Genomic DNA, 22,786 nt, shown 5'->3' on the forward strand with positions numbered 1-22,786 from the left:
GTTGATAACTCTGCACCCCTGTATTCCAGCACATCCACTGCTACGATGGACACATACTTTAAAAGATTTTCTTCATTCTGACCATGACTTCATATAGTAATTATTAAAACAGACCCTCATCAGTTGTGAGAACTCCAACTTTCATTTGTGTATCACTACAGCTTTCTAAACACGTGCATCATTGTTGCACTTCTGAACTCTTCAAATCTGAGGATGCCATTATAACAGTCATATGATTTTGAACTACACAACAGTATATTTGCATTCTATTTTTTCCATTTCGTTTGGTACTTCTCAGCCCATATCAAGGTCAAGATTGAAATAAAATATGTTTTTTACTTTTAATCATTTAGATAAGGTGCATCGTTTGTAAGTTATTTTCACTGTGTCAGTGCAGCGCGAATTAACAGTGAATTTCAGTTCAGAGTACTCAACATAATTTCCTTCAGCGCCTCATTAGGTTTATTAATAAATAGTCAAATAAATATCGAGTACCTGGTAGGATGCAAAACCTTAAGGCTTCTGCTGAAGGCTGTTTTTCTTTAATTTTATTCTTCTAATGCAGATTCTGGGTCTTTTAAAGATTTTGTAGTTCCTGCTCAGTCTGCCAACCGTGATTGCTTCTCCAATGAGGTGTATTTGTACAACAAAGGGCAGTATCCCAGTTTATAAATGTGCATGGCTACCACTCATGTTACCAACCTCTGTTCCGGCCAATGTGGCATTGTGTTCCTCATTTGACAGCATCTCTGCCCTTCACATTTTGCCATGTTGAATATTAGGCCTTTTCTGATTACATGTTTTATGTACAGGCACTCAACATCCCCATGCCATTCAGAGTAGGTTGTTGTTGTGTAGCTGCCTATATGTTCTAAGAACCTGGTCCCCCATATGTCCTACCTTTACACAGAAGATCTAGGATAGTGGAAACAATAAAATGTATCACAGGACCTGCAGAGTAAATTATAATTGCCAGCTAATTACACTTATACTCTCCTATCTCTCGTACCTCCTCCCCACCACACTACTAGGTGCTGTGCAGTAAGATAAGATTAGAAACACTAAAGTATACAAAAAGGATATGGATGGAATGCTTCATCTCATCTCAGCCACTAGTAATTACTCAGGCCTCATCCCAGTCCCTCGTTATTTTGCACATAATGCCACCTCAGCTTGGACCCAGCCATATGCAAATCAGTGTTGACTGTGCTCCAATGGGAACATTCCAGCCCTCTCTGCCAGGCTAGGTCCTTCCTGAACAGGAACACAAGCACCCTAAGACCGATTGTGCCCTTGTTATGGCTCATCAGTTGTGTTTAGCTTCGTTCCTTGTTGAGGGTTTGGGAGCATGGACGTGAATGGGCATTGTGATGATTTCAAAAGGAAGATCAGTTTGAAGGTGTGTCTAAATGTGCGGCTGGGGTAAATGTTTCTTTAATAAAGTGTGTACAGCAAGTGGGGCTGTGAATTGCATGACTTAACATCGATTTAGACTTGTGGGAAATAGCAAAGTAGTATATTTATGAGTTATCGGTAAGGGTTTATGTCAGGCTTTGTTGGGTGTAGCAAGGATCTGGTGAGGTTCAGTTGCTCCAACTGTAGGACTAAGACTATGATGTCCCCATTTCATTGGCATGTCTGTGATAAGCCACATAGAGTATTTCTCTGTTACTGGGTGAGCTATAATAGTATTAGTGTCTACAGTAAACCAGGTTTGCCTTCCTAGAAGAGAATGTTAATGGGACATAGTCATGAACAGTAGTGAATTTCTTGTCTGTGTCTGAGAGCTACTCTGGTGTGGAGTGTGAACAGTCTTGTTCTTTTGTTAGCGGCATTGTTGGAAGATGGTAAGGATATGTATTTTCTACCTTTTAAGGAAAGCTTTTTACTAACCTAGATTTGCCAGGGATGAGAGTCGTTGCTGCAGGTACTTTTTTGAGTTGGCCTGGGTGTTCTTGTGAATTAGTGGTGGGATACCTGGATTGTAGAAGTGGTGGGGCATCTATTCACTCAAGTGTTGTGAAGGTATAAGAGTTCAGATATGCTGACTGAAATGGCTTTGGGTAGTGTTTGTCTGTGTGAGTAACAGGTTGAGGGGGGTTTTATCGTGAGTGTCTTCAAGTAAGCTATTTGGGAATTAAAAGAAAGTGAATTATTAATTGGGATTAGGGTAGTCCACTACAAGTAGTCACTTAACCTGTTAGAATCCATATGAAGCTCCACTCAGCGACAGCTATCTTGCTCTACAGACAGGCTTAACACGTAGAACATGTGTAAAGCACTTAGAATTACCAAAGTCGTTAAAAGTTCAAAAACACAACTCAATAAAAATCCTAGGCAAATTGTAAAAACTGAAAATAATTTAATAACAAAATGTAACCCAAAACAACAAAAATCCAACGAGGGCAACCAGAGATATACATTTTTACATATTTAAGAGAAAACACACCTAGAAAAAGTAAAGCACCAATAGAAAGTATTGTTCACTTGTGCAGAGGGCATACATCCAATTTCAGACTTATCACTATTGAGCACCAGTCGGGCACGCAAAGCAGGTTTTCCCATTCTAAATTTTACATTCTGACTCATGGGGTCATAATGAACATTGTAGGAATCCCTGCCGTGTTCATGCTGTTGGTCTTATCACAGACTGCCAGCCCCCTTGAGACCCCGTCGGCCAAATAATAAACATTCTCCTGGGTCGGGACATTGCCGATGGCTCCACATGGAGCCGTCATCAATGCCGATGTGCAGTGGGTGCAGCAGCACCCGTTGCGCAGATCACTGCCCGTAAATCGGGCAGTGACCTGCGCGATGGGGCACTGCACAGGGGCCCCTGCACTGCCCATGCCAAGTGCCCAGAGCACCCCTTCCGCCAGCCTTTCCCTGGCAGAACAAGGGTTCTTTATCTGCGGGGCAGCGCTGCTTGCATCGCTGCCCTGTCGGATGAAGAATTCTGCCATCATCAGGCTGCCTGTCAGCGGTAGCCTGGCGGTGGTGGTCCCCACTGCCTTCATTATGTGGCGGTCTCAACCACCATGCTGGTGGCGGTAAATTCCGCTGCCACCGGCATGGTGGTCTCGACCGTCATGTTCATAATGAGGGCCTTAGTCTCTGAAATTAAATAAAAAATCCTTCAGCAGGGCAAATTTGCAGACTATATGAGGAAGCCCTCTCACAGACAAATAACCGTTGGGTGAAGTTCTGCTGAAGCCATTGGTTTTGGTAGGAAAAGCTCTGAATGGGAAAAGCTCAGACTTCACTCCAGGGAAGTGCTCATTTCAGTTGGTTGCTTTTCATGCCTTTGCCAGGCCAGGAATTGTTCATTCCAACTTAGTCTCTTTTATGGAGCTGAGAATTCACCAGCTGGGCAGGGTAGCAGGTGGATCCAGCATGGTTGCACCAAATTTAGACAGGGTTGCTGCAAGGGTCTGCTGAACAGGTTTTTTGAGTGGAAAAAAAGCTTCAAGCAGGACAAACATTATTTTCTTGTCAAGCAAAGTCATGTCTGGGATTAATTGACTTGGGTGGTTGGCCCCAGTCATTTGGAGGTCTGAAAGTCCAACATTCAGTTCAGACTTTTCAGAGGTTTTTGGAGAAGTCCAGCTGGAGCCAAGGGTGCCAGGATCTTGGGGACAGCACTTAGGGGCCTTCTTTGCCTTGGACATAAGGGGAAGCGGGTCCAGTCTTCCAAGATTCCTCAAACACCAGGAGCAGTTCTTCTGTTCTTCCACAGGTCCCAAAATGTTTCTGAAGGGCTGGTGGTGAAGTCCAATTTTGTACAGTTCAGAAGGCAGTGGGCAGTGATTTGGGGTGACTTGTTGGCAGTTCCTAACCAATGAGAAAATATTTCTGCAAACTATCCCAGAGTACACTATTCTAAGGGAAATCAGGATGACACAACCCCTCTGCCCTTCGAGGGAGCTTCGGTGCCAGTAAGGGGAGGTGTTTAGGGAAATAAGCAGACCACTCCTCCCTAGCTACCTCAAATCGATGTTTGGACCAATTTGGAGCCAGTTTGACTACCATGGGTTCTATGATCAAAGAGTATCCCCATCCCAGGTTTCTCCCTACACTAAACTAAAAGTAGGCAGGCCTCAACTCTGTCCCTTTCAAAGTAATGCCATTCCTGGGCTGATAGGGATCACCTGCTCCACAAACAAATCCATCCCATCTTGTTGACAGGCTAATGCAAATAAATCTACAAGAGCTTCAAGCAGGGAAAAGGTAACTTCACCATTGAATTGGAATTTTAATAAATATTTAAAAAATGTTGTTTAGATCAGTTCTGTACCTTGTCCCAAACCGGAGATAGCATAATTAGTATTTAAATGTGTACTCTAGTTTGCCTCATAGGACAGGGCCTTCCTCAGTGACAAAAAATGTTAGGGCTTGTCACTGTAGTGACATAGTAACATTCAGTTTCTGCAACACCCACTTTTAAATACCAGGCACCTTCCCATGTGGGCTACAGAGAGGTGACATTAATATTTATAAGTGAGTTTCTTCCATTGACAAAAGGGTTATTTTGACAGGTGGACTGTGGAAGTAAACTACAGCAGTCAAGATACATGGGTAGGCATGAAGCCATAGTTTTCTAGTCACTATAGTATGTGGCACAATATGTATTGCAGTCTACAGGTGACATTTAACTGGCTGTCAGACAGGCGCATTGACGGCAGACCGACCACCACCATGAGTCTGGCGGTCCTAGGAGTGCCAGACTCAGAATTAGGGCCTCAATGTGCAGAGTAGAAAAAAAAGCAAAACAATCAGGGTGACCACTCAAAGAGGGGTATTTTGTCACAGGAATGTTGTGTTGTGTGAGACACTCAGAGATTGCTGTGGTGAAAAGATGTGGGGCAATGTTATGAGAAGTTCTGTGTGGCTATGGGAGTAGTGATATGAGTGCTTGTGAGAGATTTATGCTGTTAGTTTTTGTACAGTGTGTGCTATTGTGACTGTAGGGGTGTTCTTGATGGCTTTAAGGGCTTTTGTGAAGGCATTTAGCAGTTGTGACAGAGCGTCTTGAGTGGTGTTGAATGAGGGTGTTGGTTAGCTGTTTGTAGCAGGGGTTTTGTGCCAGACTTAGGGTGAGTGGTGGTTTAGATGGATGTGGGTGAATGGTGTCCTCAAGGGTAGTGGGTGCATTATGTCTCAAGTGGTAAAGTGAAAGGGGATATGGTTAAACTGGTGTTTAGCTCAGGTGAACATGAGAAGTTGATGTGGGTGAACACTCAGAGGACGAGTGGAAAGAAGCCAAGATAGTTAAAAAGGAAGGTCAACATCACAACCTAATGTAGAATTATCAAATTCAAGTAATTACACAGAATGCACATCACATGACTAAAATAATGGTGTTTTGGGAAAGCTGACCTCCCCCAAGTGTTTGAGATATGGAGAGCACCACCAGATGTAATTCCCTCTAACTGGAGTTGTCCCAAGATGAATATACTTTGGAATGGAGCAATACATGGGAGAAGTGATATGGATGGCATATTAAGGCTGACCCCAAGCTTATCCTGATCCATATACCAATTGATCCAGATGCAAACAGGTATAAACTAGTGGCACTCCCACTCGGCCTAGTGGTTGCAAAATGTGGTGTACCAAAGCCTGACAGGAGGAGAGCCATCTGAGTTAGAGAGGAGGCTACGGGGCCACACCACCATATGACCATGAAGCTTTACATATAAATCATGGGGCTTTTTGAAAAAACGCAGAACAGTTTAGGGGACTGGATAGATTTTCTGGGTTAGAGAGCACTCTTTGAGGACCCAGTGACGACCTCAAATGAAATGTGAAGGGTAAAATAATTTATAGTGCCTTGTACTATAACTGTTTCAAAAGGTGTCAACCCCGTGAACACTGGATGTCTCAGAATGTAATGTAAGCCTCTCACAACAGACTAATGATGACTGCTCTCGTGTGTCGGATTCACAGTTAATGAAGGAACAATTTTGCTGGTGTCAGGCTCTTAAATTTATTTGTTTATAGTACTATCAATCTGATTGTCTTAATAAAGAAACCACAAAAGGTCTGACAGACCGTCCCTGTTTTTTGTCTCGTAGAATGAAAATACAGCAGTAACAGAATTTGCCCGCCCTTGTTGTGCTATAATTCTTCTTTTACAGCTATAGCTGAATGATGTTACTGTTTTGAATTGTTTCATGATAAAAAAAAAGGTTTAGTTGTATTCAAACATGGTGTTAAGCCTTAAGCTAAAGACCATATATACTGTTTGATTCTGTTCTGGGTAAAGTGTTCTTTACAATCACAGACAAGTACAGTACACAATGGAGAAAGGAATGTAATGTATAGGCTAGAGATAGCTCATCGACCTTGAAAGGAATCCTGCCTTCTTTTGGGCACAGTTGTTAAAATAACTTGATGGAATCATTGGCAGTATTTTTCTTTCTCATTGTGAAAAGCTAGCTGTGCATGTTGTTTAGAATACAATCTGTGAACCAATTAACCAGGTTGTTTATACAATGCAGAATCAAAAGTGATCCCCGTATATGGTAACTTACAATGCCGTACACTTTCATGTAGAAAAGGCTATTGTACCTGTACCTTTTAATATATAAAAGGATGACCATCCGTTTTTAGTGCGCATTGTGTCTGTTCTAGGAAGATAAAAGGCTGAAGAGATCACGTTGTACTTTGACCGAGGAAACTGCAGGAGACTGGAATGTGACAGGCTAGTGGTACCTCAGAGAGTCTGGATGTGCAATCTTCAGAGAGTCACATCATTGGTTCATTGACAGCTGCTGATGCTTTATATTTGAGTAATAATGTCCTCTTTCTATTGGAATTGCAAATCTGCCAAGGAAAAATATTTCTGAAACAGATGGCAGTGCCTCCAGATATTGTGAGCTTTATTTAATAGAGATGTCTCCCATTTTCATTTTGAAGCAAAACTTCTTCGAAATTGCAGTGACTTGTCTTCAGAAGTGTCGATCACCACCTAAATTTATAAATGACAATTGGAAACCTACCTCAGTGTTTAAAATTGATTTCCAATAATGCAAAATATGATGTAAGCACTAGGACTAGATTTATATCGCTTGAGTGCTTAAAAATACAAACAACAAAAATGTGAGATTCGGGTGGATCCATCAACGTTTGTTAATCTACACAGAATACATGTGTGCCCTTGAGGGTCACAGGAATAAAGCAATGGCACAAATTATCTAACTATGAACAGGCACTGTAGTTGTGTCACGGGGAGGGATTGTAAGTGCCACATCTATACACAGTACAACTCATGTTTGCTGTCACCCTCTCTCGATAGTATGTTGCCTAATTAAAGATGAGGGGCCTTAAAGTACATACAATTTTGTAGTGCTTTCAGGCACAGACCAGTGATTTGACCCTGTCATGATTTGACTCATATGGTGAATATGGCTAGTGTAGCATATGTGGCACATGTTGAGTTTCATAATTCCCACAAGACATTTCTTTTCAAGTCAGTGTTTTCATGCGAGAAACAAACACAATAATTGTAACTGTAAGGGAACAAGAATTGGTCAAGCCGATTTGTCAGGGCTTAACATTAGCCACCACAGCCCCAGCAGTGCAGAGGGCTCCAGGGAGCCCAAGCTCCAGGTGTCTCCCCCCCCTTGGAACTTAGAACAACACCCTGGCCCAAGAGCTCCTGAGTGAGCCCAGGGTGGGGGGGCGCCCTCCATGTACTTTGCAGGGGGGATGCCTCAGGTTTCGTTACACCACTGCTTGGCAACCTAGTGAGGTGGTTATTTTTTTAGTTTCAATCACAAGATTGTGCCACTAAAATAAAAAAGTATGAAAATATGACACCACCAACTCTTGGCCACTGCATTTGCGATAAAAACTTTACATATACAAAACATTTACTGATGTAGTTGATCTGTTTTTTTTTTTTTTAAATAAAGATTTCAGTCGTGCCATGTATTTTATTATTATTGTTTGTGAAGGTGACAAAAGTAAGTCACTCAAATATCAGGCTGCTACAAAGCTATAATTTTGCTTAAATACTTTATAACAACAACTTTGGAAAGGGAATAGAAAATAAATCTCCACCTAAATTGGCACCGAAAACTGAGACAAAATAAATAATCAGTATTTGAAATGAACATAAATAATATTAAACATTTTGTGCTACAACTCAAAATGAAGGAAGTCAACGGGTAAAGTGTGCTGATGCATTGTCCCAGACTGTATGATGTAGTGGGTGGAAGCAACATATCATCAAAAATTTAACAGATCAATGAATTAAGCATGCAGACCACAGGCCTCTGTATGTATATTATGTGCTCATTGTGTGAAAAATAACTTATCAACACCCGATGTGTCTTTCAAAGTCCAGACCTAAAAAAGTATGTACAATTTACGTGAGATTATGCTAGTGTATAAATATTACATTCAACCCTAATTACTATAAATTTTTAAAGGCATGAAAGGCACCTTATAGTTTAAGCCATGCACATGGTAAAAATCAAAATATACTGTGTCACAAGCTAAAATTATTTTGACACTAATATTGCCAGAGTTGGAGTATTTTTGATCCTAATGGATTAACATATCAAGCAAAGGAAGATTATGGAGTACATTCACTATCATAGCAAAATGCTGCAATCGAACTGTTGTGAAATGAATCATCTCCATATTAACTCTACATGGATATCAAGTATGTCTTCCAACTCACTCATTCACACTCAGCTTGCTTTTTATTACTTTATTATTATTTATGGTATACTAAGCCTACAGGTGGGGATTTGAAACATAACCTGGCATTTGATATGGGCGATTCTTTACTTCTTCTTACTCAACTAAGGGATGTTGCTTGCACCTAATGTACCTTATATTTATCACTACAAATCAGCCCTTGCTGAACAAAATGAAATAATACTGAATTGAAACTCCGAATTAAGCATGCACGTATTGTATATTACTAACTAAAACACACATTCTTTCAATGCAAAGATGGAACAGAAAGTACTTCCACATTCTATTGTGTGGAATGAAATTCACATTTTAAAACATAACATGCAAAACGACACAGCAACGATTACATTCAGGTATAGAGGAAACGTAATTCATACCACAATGCAATCGAGTGGACCTCAAATAAACATGCCATTTATTTAGTAGGCAGTTTTGGGCAGTGACACTAAACCAGTAATTGGCCACATTCCATTAAGAAATGATCTGAAAGCATGTTAATTTTCAGAAGACAGGCTGTCTGTCAAAAAGTACTCACCTGATTCCAGTGATCTTTGTATCAAAGTTTACATAACGTTATTTTGATAAATTAGTGTTGGATTTCTGTATTGAGTGTGTGTCTTACATGCTTAGCACTACCCTCTGATCTGCCTAACTCCTCGACCACACTATCCAAAAAGAGCATTTGGGATGTCATTTGTGTCTCTGTGATACCAGGGGATTTCTGCTACTCATGTCCATAAATGGACCCTGCATTTGTATCAGAGTTTTTCTGAGATAAATTGTAATATTTCAAAAATTAGAATTAAACACAACCAGCAATTTATTTGACCTTATCCAACTGTCATGCAGAAACACTCTCTGACTGGTTCTGGTCCCGTTGCGATTTTTCAGTTGTAAACCAATATTAAAATATGATATGTAAGAGTTAGAGCTCCTTTTTTATTACCTCACATGTTTTAAAAACTACATTGAGAGGACTTTCAAACATAATCTTCTACTTAGAAGCCTACACTGACCAATGGTGTCATGTTCCCTGTTCTTTTTCTGAGCCATTCGTGTGATGTCAAAAACCATATATCTGTGGGAAGAGGCACAGACTGCATTTAGCACTCTTCACAAACCATATCTGTAAGATCCATCCACTGACTGACGAATAACCATGTCTGCGCAAAGTCCAAATTTTCTGAATGGTACAACTAGCTGATTGAATATTTACGTGGTTTTGTAAACATATGAAACTGCTACACTACATCACTGGTAGAACCTTCAGTCAGTGTCCACCCAACGTATCCATCAGCGATTATCCAGGAGAATTAGATATACAGGCAGATCCCAGAGAGTACAAGAAACCAGACTGGGGAATGCTTTCAACCCCATTATAGCATCCTATTTTTATTATTGTCATTTATTGTTTTTTTCATATATGCAACTCATCTGGTATCTATTTTGTACTGAAGTGTGTTGCAGACTGTTAAGTACTGCCAAACATGTACCTGAATTCCAAGATAAGAAGCTAGCCATGACTTTGTGATCAAAGTTGATGATTTCTATAATTGTCAAGGTTATAGTGTGTAGATGTAAAACAATTTGTTATTGTCACTTGTTTAAGAAATTTCTGTTGCAAGAAGAGGACATGCACATGGGCAGCTTCTCCGTTAGGTAGGATGAGCGTCACCCCCCCAGCACCAGGAGCTACAAACCTTTAAATAAACCTTTAAAAATAAAACGTTAATAATTTACATTTATTATCATTTTATTTTTAAAGGGGCCGGGGCCATGGGGGTGACAGGCAGTGAAGGGAGTGCACAGAGCACTCCCCTCAGTGTCCATGTATGTTTGGCTGGCCATCTCAGGCCAGCCAAACACACATGCGCACAAGAGCTCTCTCTAACCCGGCACTGTTGCTGAGTTGGAGAGAGCCATCCCAGGCTCCCAGTCTGCGTTGGAGCGGCCAGCCAGGGTGCTCCAGCCAATCACAACACTGCTTTGAGCAGCATCATGATTGGCGGCAGGGCAGGCTCCCAAGCCTGCAGTGCAGCGAAGACCGGCGGTGACGTTCAGGAAAGTTTTTATTTTTATTTTATCCCCCTGCCACTTTTCCAAGTCGCTAGCCACAACTGGACATACATTGAGTGAGTTTGAGTGAATGATTGTGAGTGGATAGATAGGCAGTTTTAGTATATAGGGTACAGCAAATATTTTGTAAAAATGTTTAAAAATGTGTAGAATTGAGTAAGTTTGATGATGTTCCCTATAGAAGAGTATTAGTTTAAAATGAATTTCTATATAAAAAAAGTGGAAGCATTATATACAATAAAAATACAAATCATTTTTATTTTTATTTTTATTTTAAGTAAACAATAATTGTATGTAAACATCATGTAATTTCCTGTAGTTTAGATTTAAAGAGGAGACGTAGGTGTGAATTGGAGTTTGGCAGACAGGTACTCCATTGTCTTATTACAAGTGCTTTAGGATATAAACAAAATGCACTTGTAATAAGGTGGATGAGATATCCGTTACCTTTGTGATGGAATACTGATTCACCATACTCTAAATCGGACCCTAAATACACATTTAGATTGCTGGAGAGGCATAATTTTCAGATAACTAGTGGTAGAGTGCATTTATACTTTCCAAGGTAAGCTCAGGTCCTTAAATAATATACATTGAACTGCACACCATGTTGGAACCTAGTGACTTTCTATCTGATTAAGGGTTACAAATTAAGAACATCAATTATAATTCATCCTATCCGAATGGGCTTTAATTTAATCTCCTCTAGCACTTAGAAATAACCAAAATGACAACACACTGCACTATACAAAATAATAATTAATAAATAAACGTTCTAAAACCAAATAATTAATATAAAAAATAAATAAACTAATGTTAACATGGTTAAATGTTAAATGCAGGATTTTAAACTTAAACTATAGGGACTGTACATCCATTCTTTGTCTCGGCTGCAATTTAAATTTCAAAAGTAATTCTGCAATCAAAAGTGTTGCTTTTCTAACCCACAAACCTTCTGTTTTGTATCCTTACAGAGTTCTCAGAGGCATATTAATCACTTTCCAATGCAAAGGTAAGCTGCTTTTGTCCTGTTTATATCGCTACATTCTATTTCGACCGATATATAATATATATTTTATTAACACTCAATCAGCAATCTGTTGATCTGTGCTTGAATGACCTGGTCTGCTGTCTTCACAGACCTCTGTTCAACAAGATGTAATTAAACTTCACGTTTTCATACATGAGTAAAGGCCCTTCTTTATTTTCCACTCTTGTGTGTAGATGTTCAGCCTTTAACGCATTTGAAGCTGTTATTTTTAAAACAGCATGTTACATTTCAGTTTTATTTGTGATTTCTACTAATATATTTTCCTTTCTGTCAAAATGAGAAATTTCATTCTAAATACAAATAATTAATCCAACCCATTTATTTACATTAATGGGTACTCACAACAAATGTGCATGCTTTCTCTTGGAAATGATGGTACATGAGAGCTTTGCTTTACTTTGTTAGATATAAAATTAGTGTGTCAGCTTACTTTATGCAACTTGTGGAATATTTTAGTCCCTTCCTTTATTCAGAATGATAGTTTCATTAATAATTTTCAGTAAACTTGATTCTACCTGTATTGTTCATGCTGCACGGTTTCATTAATACTGTTCGTAATTTAATTACACTGGTTTACTTATACCTGATCACCACTGACAGCAGGGTGATTCCATGATTGAAGTATAGTTTTGTCTTTGGCTCAAACTAAAAACAAACCCAAATATGATCATTTAAATGGACAGTAATGAAACTACAGCTTACCGTCCTCTATCTGTCCATGTAATATGCACAATTGCTCACTGTGACATCTGAGTTTAACTTGCAGTTTTTCATTAAGAATCTTAGCAATGCTAGCGCAGATGCATAAATAGAATATCATTAATTGGGCAGCAGTATCAATTGTTAATTACAGTGCTTATAAAAAAGCGGTATCAATTGTTAATTACAGTGCTTATAAAAAAGGAGGATGTTAGATTCTACGTATATATCATTACTATTGTTGCATTGCTTAAACTGTTTGCTGGGGGATATCTTAAGCTAGTATTCTTCTGTTTGTACTTTGTTTTCATAATTTGAGCTGTCACAAATTCATGTAAATATCTGATGCCCAAACATTGCAAGTGTTACCACAGATGGTTGAAATAATTGAGGGTAAGTTGCTAACAGTTGAGTGCAATTTGTGGAAGGTTGTACAGGGGTCAAACATTACATTGCTGCAGTTGATTAGACTAGATCAGGAGATAATATTGCAAGAACCTACGTTTTTAATCTTTGTGGTCCTTCCATACATTTCACAAGGTGGTCAATTCTGAATATAGCCTCATGGAAACATATGGGAATTATAAAAACTTAAGACGTAATACAGATGTAGATTTCCCAGAGCTCTATCAGTAAATTGCAGTGTTTATATGCAAGTATGCAGTCTGATGCGGTGAATGTTCTGCAACTAATACAGCTTCCATTGGATAGGTTGTGGCTTTCCTGACAGCACCAATTGGGAAGAAGTAACCACTGAAAAAATGGTCACTTCTGCAGTCCTGGTTAGGAGAAATTTAGGTTCAGTACTGACAATCTCTGTTGAAGCATCAGCGGTAATATAAATCAGAAGACAAAGTGAATTATAAATTGGTCTGGCTTTTTTAAATTTAAATCAATGGCTATGAACACATTTTGAAACACAGGTAGTTATATTTAAAGAAGAAGGTCGAGCTTGTTTTGCAGATTTAGAAGAGACTGCGCTTTTCAAACATCTTATGCTTAAATGGCTTTAAATGGCATACATAATTAAGATGTCTCATTCGCTGGCCTTGAACCGATGGGGTTTGTACAATCTGTTTGGGGTTCAGAGAGAGATGTGCTTCAGTACTTTAAGTACTTATGTTATGTATTGAGCAACCATTAAACTTTTGGAGTTGTTAAATAAAATGATTAAACTTCCTAATATATTTAGGGTTAGATTATATACTAAGATATCTCTTATGCGCTGACTCTGTTCATAAGAAAGTTGTTTTGAAGGCCATGGGTTTTCTGAGATATTACTTTTTTTGTCCATCATGATATTTCTAAAACATTGCACACGCGTCTTTACTTTTGTTGTGTATGACATCTGTATCATTCATTTAAAGTGTTTTCTAGTTCTTCAAAATAGTCTGGGTTTCATTCTTCTTGATTCTGTAATTGTTTATTGCTTGAATGATCTAACAGAAAGATAAATACTTCCGTAGCCTTTCTCTGCCAATATTTGTCCATAGAACTAGCTTGAAACTGTGCATTATTTCATGATTTCCCAGACACGGAACTGAAAATTAATAATAATTTCCACTGATGCATCAAGAAACCACATTTAGCGCTCAAAATGAGGTTCTGACAACGTTTACATTAACAGAAGTGTTGCATCACCCATAAGCGAAGTAGTAGAATAGGCATACTCAAAGTGCTGAGTACCTGGGTAACAAAAAACATATTGATTCAGTGATATTTTTATGGTAATTATAATCTAATTATATTTTGCAATCAACATTTATGATGCTTGTAAATCCATTACAATAATGATATTGATTTTTAAGATCTTTAAAGATGGCCCTTGAATGAGTTTGAGTTATCTTCTCAGATATTTACCTTATTTTGATTAAAGGGTAGATTGAGCTAAGGGGATATATGACTTGGTGAGGGCTAGCCTTGAAGATAATCCATTTCCCAACGGCAACTTTAATCAGATTGCTATGAGGGGATCTGCAAAATAATATTAGCCTCCAATTTTGTTAATACTCCACCTTATGCATGGGTAGAAATGTCACTTATAGGCAAGACTTATTATTTGTGGAAAGATTGATATTTAACCAAATTGTGTTTGTTAGAAATGGAGTCTCTAGTTGGCAGTCGGTTTGCACCCTGTCCAAGTAGAGTCCCTCACTCTGGTCAGGATAAGGGGGATACCCAGCTCAGATAACCACTGCTCACCCCCTTGGTAGCTTGGCATGAGCAGTCAGGTTTATCTCAGAAGCAATACGTAAAGTATTTTTACATAACACACAGTAATACAGTGAAAACACTACAAAAGGACACCACCCAGTTTTATAAAAAATAGCCAATATTTATCTAAGTAAAACAAGACCAAAACAAAAAAAATCCAACATACAGTAATAAAGGTATTAATTTTGCAAGAATTAACTTAAAAATACAGTTCATTGAAGTCAATAGCTCTATCTGGGACTATCACAGCGTCGTGAACAACATATCCAACAGTTCAGGCCAGCTACGAGCGAACTACTGTGTCGGGAACACCCGCAAACAGTACCTTGGAAATGCAGGGCATTGTGATCCTTGCGATTAAATCAGGAGTGCGATGTCATATGATTTGCAGATCGAGCTCCGAGCTGATGGCGAAGTCAGGAGCGCTGGCGTGCATGGCGTTGGGACTGCGGGGCGAAGCGGGACGCTGCGACGCTGCGACGTGTGGTGCCCACAGGTCACGGTTCAGGCAGCGACTCAAGTGATGGCATCCTGTGGCGTCAGTGAGACCAGGACTCCGGAGTGAAGCGGGCAGTGAAGATTTACAAACAGCAGAACTGTTAGTCTGACCCAGACATGGAATACAGAAGCAGGCAGAGGCACAGAATGGTTTAAGCAAGAAAATGCGCACTTTCTAAAAGTGGCATTTTCAAACAGACAATGTGAAAAATAACTTTACCAAAAGATGTGTTTTTAAATTGTGAGTTCAGAGACCCTAAACGCCACAACTCTATCTGCTCCCAAAGGGAAACTGCACTTAAAAGTTATTTAAAGGCAGCCACCATGTTAACCTATAAGAGATAAGCCTTGCAACAGTGAAAACCGAATTTGGCAGTACCGCACTGTTAGGACATGTAAAACACATCAGTATATGTCCTACCTTCCAAATACACTGCACCCTGCCCATGGGGCTACCTAGGGCCTACCTTAGGGGTCCCTTACATGTAGTAAAACATAAGGCTTGGGCCTGGCAAGTGGGTATACTTGCCAGGTCGAATTGGCAGTTTAAAACTTCTCACACAGACACTGCAGTGGCAGATCTGAGACATGTTCACAGGGCTACCCAAGTGGGTGGCAGAACCAGTGCTGCAGGCCCACTAGTAGCATTTGGTTTACAGGCCCTGGGCACACATAGTGCACTTTACTAGGGACTTAGGAGTAAATTAGATATGCCAGTCATGGATAAACAAATCACCAATACAATTTACGTAGGGAGCACTTGCACTTTAGCACTGATCAGCAGTGGTAAAGTGTGCAAAGACACACTATACCAGCAAAAAAAGAGTCCAGCATTCCATAAAAACAGGAGGTCAGAAGGGAAAAAGAGAGGGGAAACATGGCAAAAGATGCTAGGTCTAACAGTGTTTCACTCCTTTTTTTGTGTGACTCTCTGCTCTTAAGACTAACTGAAAGTTAATTGGTATATCACTCATCCAAATACCCTTCTTATTCTTGCTGTACAGAATTGCAGTCACTCTCTTTGCCACCCCCTCCATTTCACACTTTGTGGTTTTCCTTTTTTATGTGATTCAGCCTTAATGTATGATGCCATACAATAATAACCTGCTATTACATGAAGTGGTCAAATGTCAGTAGTGGGGATTGGGAGCGTGGCCCTCCTTCATGTTCTCAGTATTTACATGGATCTTTCTCAAGAAATGTGGAACGTGGGAGTTTATCCAGTGAATGTTTATCCAGCATATAATTCTTTCAGTCCATCATTAACCTTGGAAATCATGCACGGATCTTGGAGGTTGATTTTTCTTAGGGTAGAATCATTGAAATTGTTTGCAAAATTCACACTGAAGGTGTGTAATGCATATGAATTTATGTACTGTGGGAAGACTGTGGTATTTTTAGGATGAATGTTGTACTTGACTGTAGTATCCAAAGTTGATGTCTGTGGGAAATGTCATCCCTAATTGATCCCATCTTCGCTCTTAAGTTTGTCTTGTTGTGCTCTAATGAGCAGAGAATTTAACTGAAAATTTAATAGTTGGATCATTACTTCAAGATTCTTTTTACTGACGTTATAATGATTGGGTACCATTCTGAAGTTATTGTGTGAGTAAGAGACTCCAAGCCAAGATGAGTGGATCTGCTGGTTTTCTCATTGGTTTCTTTATGCAAGTCACAGGAGATCCTGCCATCTTCTGCCATTTTTGGCAGGCTGCTGACTGTTACATATGTCCTGTTCTGTGCACCTGTTCAATCATGTCCACATTATTGGTGTCCTAGCACATTACAGAATCACGACTCAGTCATATTTGCAAGTACCCTGCAGGATATATTGTGAATAGGTTAGCATGCCAGCTGACTATGCATAGCCTGAATGTGCAAAAGGATAAGGTAGCTGCCATTGTTCTCCAACCCAATACTCTACCTACCTTAGTGACTCTTATGACTCTCAGTTTTCAAACCTACCATTTCTCAAGTCTTTAGTTCTGAGGTGAAGAGAATTATTGCCATCTTTGTGCACCTCTATTTTTGGATGGGAAAAAAATAAGACACTTTGGGGCAGATATGCTGTTGCTATTGCCTTAACTGTATTGTTGATATGCTGGGATGTATAAAAAGTACTCTTACTATATTGATAGCACTCAACATCATATTACTAGTGTCTTGACTTATGGCACAACAATTCTTAAGGTTTTTATTTTCTGGTATAGTAACGGACAGGGTGCTCAACAGCAATGGAACAGTTACTGAGAGCTGTATTTTTCCTAACACTAATTTTAGAACCAATGTAACTGGCTCAGAATTTATTGCTGGGCTTTTGCAGCCAGCGCACAATATTAGGTGCTTTTTCTCCATCCTTATGTGAGTTTCCTGCTGCAAATGTTGTGTGTCAGACACAATTTTCTGATAGACACCTAAATGGATGAAGCAATATTTCTCTCCTGCAGCAGATAAATATTGCTTCTCCGTTCTTGTCAGAGCTTAAAGTAAACTTTCTAAGACCGTCTAAAATGTTAAAAGTTTAGGCAAAATATTTGAAAAAATCTGGAGCTAAAAAGATATTTTTCTTATTTCTGTACAATAGATTTTGGTGGATAGCTCCTACATTCCCTTTGTTAAAAGGTAGCTTGCCTACTTGTTAAGTGCCTGGTCTCCCCATGAGTCTCATTCTTGACCCGAAAGTGGGGCATGTTTCTATGTAGCTCAAAGGGTGCAATCAGAGAGATACATCCACATACCTTATTCTTGGACAGCCTACTGGGTAATCTGGCAGACATTTTAAAGTTCTTAACGTCAGAAACTCAACTATCACTCAAAGTCCTTGGAGGGGTCGTTGGTTGGGACCATACATGCGCAACCGCACAGCTTACTCTGTGACTCCGAATTTTTTCTAAATCCCTTTATTGTAAAACAACAAAAGTCAAAGACAAGCAACTAAAACACTGGTGAATTACTTTGTTTATTTTCTCCTACTCATTGTTCAATAATTTACTATTTCAATAGCTATTGTTTTTATAAACAAAAAGGGATTGGTCTTGTGAACTGTTGTACTCATTCTCATTATGAAGAATAAGACAAAATTGGTTGCAGTGACATGGTACTGTTCTCTGTTACTCTAATTTTATTTCAGCCATTTAGTCCCTCAGTACAATTTCAGGGTTAAATTTCACTCTCCATGTGAACAGAAGTTTACACAGGGAGGAGAATTTCAAGTTGTGGGACAAGTAGTGTGACACCCTGAATGTCTGACCTGCTGAAATGTGTCAGTGTAGAAGTCTGGTAAATAGAAAAAACATGCACAGTTTGGTGTGTTATATACTGGTTCTACATGTTTGAATCACTTTAAAGTTGAAAATTTAGAAATTAGAGGTGAATACCATACATGGCAAATATCTCACCCTGGGGTAATGCAAACGAATGTACAAAATATACCAATGGTCACAATCCTAATGGTATGCTTCCCAGCAATTACCTTTGTTTGTTCTTTCCCATTTCACCTTTCCTTCACCAGCACTAGCACCATCTAGTGATCTGTGTACTAGAAGGATTAAGGTGGTCATTATGACTTTGACGGTCCTGCCCCGCCATGATGGCGGTGGTGGTCAGACTGCCGACAGCGTGGCGGGGCAGGACCGCCAAATTATGACAGCGGCGGTGAACTGGCTGCATCACAGCCAGTTCACCGCCTGTACCGCCAGGGCGGTGTGACCATCTGGCCGAAGGCTGACCACCTTCGACCCGGCGGGCCAACTAACACCTCCTGTGGTATTATGCGTATCCGCCACGAAATCCCTAGTGGAAAGGATACTAGTGACAGGATCACTACTTCCTGTCACCACAGGAGGACTCCCCAACCACCACCCGCATGTAGGAGGCCACCCCTATCAGAAGCCTCCCCCCCAAGCAGTGAAGCCATCTCCCGGTCCCCGTACTGCCCCCCAATCCCTGTACTTACCGCCCTGCTCCAATCCACGCACACACACACACAAGCCCTCTGATCCACGCATGCACACACCACACTTAAATACATACACGCACACATCCATGCTCATTCTTTCACACACACAAACACACACGGCCACAACACCCCCCACGCCCCTGCCTTCACGCACAGATACTCCCCCTACCCTCCTCAAACATGCATTCACACAAGCACACAGACACTTGCACACACACGCACACAAACACACACAACACCCCCGTTCACCCACTTCCATTCACACACACACACACATACATGCACACAACACTCAACACCCCCCCACACCCCTGTGGGGCGATAACCTTACCTGGTGGTCGCGGTGGTTGTCCGGGAGGGAAGGGGGTCCATGATGCTTCCTCCGCTGCCAGCGCCTCGCCAAGACAACACCGCCACGCCGTTTACAATGTTGTAATATGGTGGGCGGTGTTGAGGTGACGTGGCTGTGGCGGTGAAGCAAGCTCCACTAGACCGTCGACCTCCAGTATGGCTGCTGGCGCCTTCCCCGCCAAATATTGGCAGGGAACAGCCAGCAGTCATAATATGGCGGTCTTCAGACCGCCAACACTTGCGGTCATATGGCAGAGGTGACTTTGGCGGTCTACGTAATAGACCGCGGAAGTCATAATGAGGGCCTAAATGTCTACCTTTTGCATTGTTTTTCAAGTGACCAGGAAATTAGTCGTCCCTCTCTGCATTGCATTGCATATGAGTGACCATACAATGTTTCACAGAGAGGGAAGGGATGGAAATGGTTGAAGGGTGAAGCGAGGGCAAGGAAGAGGCTATCTGAGAGGCATTGAACATGGTTTAGAGGGTAAGGTAAGAGGGTGAGCTACACCTCTGAGTAGGGACATCGGAGAGCAGAGTGGATAGAGAAGTTGTTGGGAGACCGAGGCTGTAGAGTCACAGAGCACAACAGGGATGGACTGGGAGAACTGTGAAAAGAATGGAACACAGCAGCACAGGAAACAACATAGGGCAGTTTGGATAAACATGTGAGGGGTGCATCAGCATATGGTAGGTAGTGGAACTGAGTGGAGGCGGAAACAAAGTTAGGAGGTGGCCTACAAAAGGGGCATTTACTGTGATCTCCCCATGCTTTTCTTTCAATGCTAGATTTAGCAGCAAAGTGAGGAGCGCTAGGCAACCACAGTAAACAAGTGTCATAAGGGTTGTAACACTACATTAAGACAGTGTGATGTTCACACCACAAAAGACGCACTGGATGGGATCCACGACTGTGCTTGGGATTCATTTGGCTGAAATATCACCGGATAGAGCAAAGCTTATCCTGCACTGAATTATCTTTATTGAACACTTTTATAGCGCACAATACATTATTTGTCTCAAAAGAATCTTTTACAAGGTGTCTCTGTCATAGGGAAAACTGGGGTCAGTGATAATATATGTGCTGCACAGTCTGAACATTGATTATGGTGTGAGTCATCGCTATTTTACTTTTGTGAAAATGCCTTCTTTGTTTTTTCGTGTATTCAAGACTGCACCTGCGATGTACCGAATGGAAATACAGTTTAATATTATACTCAAACGTGTATCAAACACTGCAAATCATAACTGTGTAAATCTATCACCAGTTACAAACACAGGAAAAAATAAAGCATCGCTGCGTCTTTCATTTCAATCACCAGAGCAAACTTCAAGTCTCGTCGACATGTGAAAAAAATACTACATTTAGTCAAGTCCTGTAAGCAAGTCTGTCTCACCAATCGTTCGCTTCATTTCTTTACCTCCAGAGAGGGCTTGTAAATATAAAACATCTTTCTGCTCAAATGTGCTTAATATGCTCCTGCAAGTTTCTAGCTAGTGCGTTTCGTGTATCTTTGTGGGAGATCCGCGTGTTGCTGTTGGTCTCCAGTATTCCCGAGCATTAGATCCTAATAAAATGTAAAGTTTTTGTTGGAAGATTATAGTTCTGACAACCCGCACGTGTGAAGAGGAGCTTGCATTGGCCCTTTCATCATAAAATGTTTTATTCAGCACTGTAATGGCTTGGCATCGTGGTCAGTGTTCCCATGATGATAGCGTGATATGAAATGATTCAACCTGTGAAGCATTGCCCATTATCCAGGCACCATTATAGTGATTTCTTAAGATTTTTAAGCGAAATGAGCTCTTAGATGTGTGATTAATAGCAGCGAATAAGGCGGGCGCCGGGTCATCAGAGGCACTCCATTACAAAAAAGGTTGCACTAATAAACGCATCCGTCTGTTTGACCAATAAAGCATTTGAATGATATGCTTACAGTTTTTATCATGCAGCGGCTTCTTCTTACTGGATAAACTGTGGTTTTACGTGCTGGTAAAACCCATAGAGCAGTCGTCGTATCCACTGAGGTGGTTAGGTGCCCAAGTGCTTAAGAGATATATAGCCTTTTCTCGCTGGGACCTCTTTCAGCATAAAGCCATGACTTCATAAGTGAGACGGTGAGGGTGAATCTTAGCTCACTCGCCCATAGATAAAAGCCAGGAACTGACATATTTTATGTACAGCACAATTAGGAGCGTGTCTGGAAACATAAAATGTTTTGCACAACCTGAGCATACCATAATTATATTGAAAGGTATTCATTCAGTTGATATTTTCTGACTCAAGCCTGTGTATATTTATACCACTAGTGCACTTAACTTGTGTATGTGTCACCGTAAGCATTCACATTCTGTTGCGTGTACATTATCGGAGAGATTCTTATTTGGTTCCATATTTGGAGGTGGGTGCTCAGACTCATGCATATCTTTTTGGGAGATCCTGCCTTTCTGTGCAGAGGTTTCTGCCATCCGAGCTGACCACAACCTAAGAATCCTCAGCAAATTCTCTATCATTTGAACCTATTACACCTTAGAATCCTCAGTAAATGAAGATCCTGTCATCCAAACTAATCAAACCTTAGGAGTCTCAGTGAATCCAGGCTCTGTCATTCAAAATGATCAGGGGTACTCAGGGAATCCAGTCCCTATTATCTAAACTAATCAAACCTTAGGATTCTAAGTTAATCCAGATGCTATCTTTGGAACTCATCACGTTAGGATTTTTCCTATCTATGAATGTCATGTTAGGTATTGAGAACAGTGGGGAAATTCCCACCTCCTGGAAAGCCACTAATATCATAGTGTTTCTCAAAAAAGAGAATCCCCAAGAGGAAAAAGGGTCTTATCGGCTTATCTCTGTGTTCAATTCCAAAGCGAAAATGTTTGCTAACATTTTAGCCACACACCGGTCCCCTCTGGTTCAGCATTTAGTCTCACCACAGCAACATGGCTTTGTCCTTGGTGGGGATACAACAAGCCATACGAACTCTGCAGTTGTTGTCTTTGATGTTGCAAGGACAATTGGCAGTTGGCTAGGTATGATATTGCTGGATGCTGAGAAGGCCTTTGGTTAGTTTCATAGACATTTGTGTGGTTCAACCATGACAATGTAGTCATTTTTTATTTAAATCTCATGTCAGTTCTCTTTATAGAAACCTGGCAGCTAGGTTGGTGCTGGATGGACATATTTCCCCATTCACCATATACTATCTGTCGGGGTATGCACCAGGGCT

General features: G+C 40.5%; 1 protein-coding gene across 13 annotated transcripts in view; it reads left to right on the plus strand.

The window, feature by feature from the left end:
- Positions 1-22,786, plus strand: part of FOXP1 (forkhead box P1) — a 767,794-nt gene that overhangs the window by 88,728 nt on the left and 656,280 nt on the right. For all 13 annotated transcript variants that reach the window (XM_069206714.1, XM_069206716.1, XM_069206710.1 and 10 more), the window contains exon 2: positions 11,757-11,794. The gene's annotated coding sequence lies outside the window, so the exon portion shown is untranslated. The remainder of the gene's footprint in view (positions 1-11,756; positions 11,795-22,786) is intronic.

This window comes from Pleurodeles waltl, chromosome 9 (assembly GCF_031143425.1).
Source record: "Pleurodeles waltl isolate 20211129_DDA chromosome 9, aPleWal1.hap1.20221129, whole genome shotgun sequence".
Taxonomy (NCBI): Eukaryota; Metazoa; Chordata; class Amphibia; order Caudata; family Salamandridae; genus Pleurodeles; species Pleurodeles waltl.